The sequence below is a fragment of the Penaeus vannamei genome, chromosome 32, assembly GCF_042767895.1.
Source record: "Penaeus vannamei isolate JL-2024 chromosome 32, ASM4276789v1, whole genome shotgun sequence".
NCBI lineage: Eukaryota > Metazoa > Arthropoda > Malacostraca > Decapoda > Penaeidae > Penaeus > Penaeus vannamei.
In genome coordinates, this window is record NC_091580.1 from 22,533,251 (window position 1) to 22,538,250 (window position 5,000).

A 5,000-nucleotide genomic window follows, 5' to 3' on the forward strand; every position below is an offset into this window, starting at 1 on the left:
TCTCTTTACCTTTTCCTTTCTCGTTTTGTCTGCCTTTCTCCTCTCTTTTACCTCCCTCTCTCCCTTTTCCCCTTTCTACTATTTACTTCGCTCTCTTTCTCTTTCCCCCATCTTTTTTATCCCTCTTTCACTTCTTTTTTGTTTCTCTCTTTCTTTCTTTTCTCTTTCTTTTTATCACTCTCTTTATTCCTTTCACCTCTTTCACATTTCTCTCTTGTCTCCCTCTCTTTTTCCTCTCCTTTTCCTCTCTCATTTCTCTTTTTCTTGCCCTTTTAATTCTCTTTCATTTCTTTTTCCCTTATTCCTCTATCCTTCCGTTCTCCTATCTCCTCCTCATCTCTTCCTCCATTCATAATCCTTTTGCTCTTGGTTTAAGTCTTTGTATGATTTTTATTCCTTTTTTATTCTTATTTATTTATTTATTCTTTCTCTCTCCGGTGATTTGATTTCCTGTTTTTATTTTGGTTATTCTATTTATTCTACTTGCTTCCTCCGTTTTATCAGCTCCTTGTTATCCTTTTCTAACTCCTTTTTTCTTTTTCCTCTTCCTCTCTGTTTGCCTCTTTCTCCTTTTTGTTTCTTTATATCTCCTCCCCTCTTCTCTCTTCTTTTTCTTCTTCCTCTTTGTTTGCCTCTGTATCATTTTCTTTATTTATTTCTCCTCCCCCCTTCTCTCTTCTTTTTCTTCTTCCTCTCTGTTTGCCTCTTTCTTTTTTCTGTCTTTCTCTCCTCCCCCCTCTCTCTCTCCTTTTCTCTTTCTTTTTCCTTCTCCTTTTTTTGTCAGTTTGCCTCTCTGTTTGTCCCTGTCTCTCTATTTCTCTCTGTGTCTCTGACTCTCTCGTTCTCCTTTACTCTGCCTCCTCATACATCATCTTATTTTCATTTCTCCTTGTTGTTCCTTTCTTTTACTTCTCTCTATCATTTGCCTTCAATTTCCCTCTACTCTCTCTCTCTCTATTTCCTTCTACTACTTACTCCCTTTTTTCTCTCTCCTCTTCATTCCCCGCTGCTTCCTCTTTTCAACGTTTACTTTTCTTCTCTCCTTTTTTCCCATTCCTCTCTCCTTCCAGCACTCACATTTTCTTATCTCCTTGCCTTCCACCCACTTTCATTCTTTCCTTCTAACACCCCTTTTTCTTCCCTTTCCCTCCCACTCTCTCTCTCTCTCTTTCTTTCTCTCTTCCTCTCTCTCTCTCTCTCTCTCTCTCTCTCTCTCTCTCTCTCTCTCTCTCTCTCTCTCTCTCTCTCTTTCTCTCTCTCTGTGTCTCTCCCTCTCCTTTTTCACTCATTATCTCTCCCCTCTTTTCCTCTCACTCAATCTTTTTTCTTCCTCTCTTCCTTCCTTCATCGCCCTCTTTCCACATCCTATCCCTTCTTCCTCTTTCCCTCTCGTTATTTTTTCTTCCATCCTTCTCCATTCCCTCCTCTTTCTTTCCTAATTATACCTATCCACTTCCTTTAGCTGATTTGTCTCTCTCCCTCAGTCGTTCCATATGATGCTTCTCACTAGAGGTTAGTGACACACGTAAACACTATATACAGAGATAGATAGATAGATAGATAGATAGATAGATAGATAGATAGATAAATTGATTGATTGAGAGATTGATAGACAGAGAGAGAGATAGATAGATAGATAGATAGATAGATAGATAGATAGAGAGAGAGAGAGAGAGAGAGAGAGAGAGAGAGAGAGAGAGAGAGAGAGAGAGAGAGAAAGAAAGAGAAAGGGAGAGAGAGAGAGAGAGAGAGAGAGAGAGAGAGAGAGAGAGAGAGAGAGAGAGAGAGAGAGAGAGAATATCTATTTACAGACAACTTCATTATCTATTAACACAATTCTTCGTCTCTCTCTTCTCTTCCTGTACCTTCTTCATTTTCTCCCACAATTCATTTTGCAAGTTTTTGATTTGTTTTAACTTAGGTCTTCCATGCTTTCAAATTTATTTATATTTGCTTTCCTATAGACCAGCAATTTCGTCCAAAATAAAGAATTTGTTCACTAAAGAAAGAATGATGTTTTTATCTTTTTGTTTTCTTTTTGTTTCGTTTCCTCTTTTTTCTTATTCTTCGTTTTTTTTCTTTTCTTTTCACTCAACCCTTCAAGCATCTTTGGTATATTTTCACTAAAGGTATGAACGTAATTTTCACGAAATCTAAACCTTAATCTGCCTTAAGATTTTTCTTTTCCTTTCTTTTTTTTCTTTTTCTCTTTCTTTTCTTTGTTTTTGTAATTGGTTTGGCTTAGCGGTATTTACTCTCTTACTCAGTAGCGTGATGACTCATTTTCTGAATATAGATTAGGATTAATTCCGCGGAGGCATAAATGATTGGTTTGCTCACATCATCGCTATCAGCACACTCATTAGCATACTCGTCAACGCATTAGCATACAGTGTACTTATATGGATTATTATAGCCGTATTCGTGAACATATCTATAATGGTGTTCATTAATATATAATGAAACTCAATAATGTACTCATAATGATACTCTTTAATATTCTCATTAACATATTCATAATGATATCAATATTCTCATTGACATACTCATAATAATACGCATTGATATTCTCATTAACATACTCATAATAATACTAACTAACATACCCATACTTCTTAGCAGAACATGTTCATTTATATACTCACCAACATGAATGTACAAATAAACATGAACACACATACTCACACTCATTAATATATCAAAACAAGATATACTCATACACTCCTAACATATACTTTACAAAATATATACTTTACAAAATACATATACTTCACACAACCATATAAGCATTCACATATTCATTAACCCACTCATTAAGATACTCATCAACAAGCTATGATTCCCCCCACACTCATACTCATCAACATACATCCATTAAGAACCTCATATCTTCATCCTTTCATTAACATACTATCATTATTGGCAATTCCTTAAGAGTCAGGCAAAAATCACGGTGTTGGCGATATTGCAACAGTGAAATATCTCTTGCAAACCTGATAAGGATATTCAATATAAAGATTATCAATATGCAAGACAATGGAGGACGAGAGAGACCTACTGTGTGCTCACTTTCTCTTCATTTTGGAAGTCGATTTCTTTCGTGTGTGTGCGTGGGGGTGGGGTGGGGGGTGGGGGGGAGTGTGTGTGTGCGGAGGGGGGTTGTATGTGGGTAGGAGAGGGGGGGGGGTGTCTGGGGTGGAGTGGAGGTGTGTTTGTGTGTGTGTGTGTGTGTGTGTGTGTGTGTGTGTGTGTGTGTGCGTGCGTGTGCGTGTGTGTGTGTGTGTTTGTGTGTGATCGTGAACCTGTGTGTGGTATGTTAAAAAATAGTGTTCGCTTGTGTGTGAAAGTGTGTAGGAGAGAGTGTTCGCGTGTGACTGTGTTCATATGTGTGTGGTACGCAACCCCCTCACCCCTCAACACACACACACACACACACACACACACACACACACACACACACACACACACACACACACACACACACACACACACACACACACACACACACACACACACACCACCTCGAGGGCAAAAAGCAGAGGTCTTGAAGAGATCGAATTCTAAATCCTACACGCACTTGAACATAACCAAGGACCCTCACCCTTAGGAATTCTCAACATAAGGGATAAAATTCCATATCCTCAAGATGCCGATAATTCTGGGCTGAACTCCTTATCTAAGACCTCAGGGAATTTGCAACGTGTAGGTTATTTATTGATATATTTTTAAAAAGAGTTCTCGGGTGGCTGGTTTGGCTGGTCTCTGTTCATATTGTTGTGTGTGGAAATTTCGGGCTATGTTCACAAAGAGAGGATTTATTTAGATTCCTATTTTTGGTATTATTTACTTATTTATCATTTATCTATTTTTTTCGCCTGGATATATAAATCTAGCTATAAGCACTATCATATCCATTCATTTTCTTAGAACTTTTCATTTTTTCGTACTATTCATTTTTTTTTTTCGTTTGGATTTATAAATCTACTCATAAACACTCTTAAAAAAATTTAATATCAAAAGGCGAACGGCAGAAAAAGATATCCTGAGAAAAAAAAATCTATACAAAAACTTCTTCCATTTTCTATGAGTGTTCGCACAGATGAAGAATCTTTTAACCCATTTCTGAATCATAAACGAATATCCACATCACCAAATCCAGTCGAAAAATATCCAATCAATATATCAATAATCAAAAAGAGAATCTAACCCACCTAATTATTTCACAATCCACTAATTACTTTTCGTGTAATATTCCGCTGACAATTGGATAATCTAACCCACCTAATTATATCACAATCCTTCAGTAACTTGTACGTAATATTCCGCTCACAATCGGACAAGTTACAGACTTAACTGGGAACACAATGAAAGTTTTTAATCTTTATTTTTCTTTTTGTTTTATGGAGGACATACACCGTCAAGCATTTACATTTAAGGAATTAAATATACTAAGAGGCTTCTCATTCTATTATGACAAGGAGGAGGTCTGTTAGCTTCATTCCATATTTAGGAGGAGTGTTTTATGCATTATGTTACAGTGACATTCTTTACTCAAGACAAACGCATATGTAATGTCTGGCACGTGGACATACGTGTACTAATTGGATATGCGCTAATGGATCGTTGGATGAGGAATATTGGTGGACGAATTTTATTACGATAATGGTTATGATAATTGTAATGACGATTGTAATCAAAATTATAGTAATCGTATTGATTTTAATGATGATGATCAAAAATAAAAATGATGATGATTATAATGATCATGGTCATAATGATAATGATAAGGAAGATAATGATAATGATAAGGAAGATGCAATAATGATAATGATAACGATGATAATAATGATAAAAATAATGAAGATAATAATGATATTAATGACAAAGATAAGCATAATGGTAATGATAACGAAGGTAAAAATAATGATAATGATGATAATAATGATAAAGATGATGATAACAATAACCAATACGTTTTTTTTCTTCTTTTCTTTTCTTTT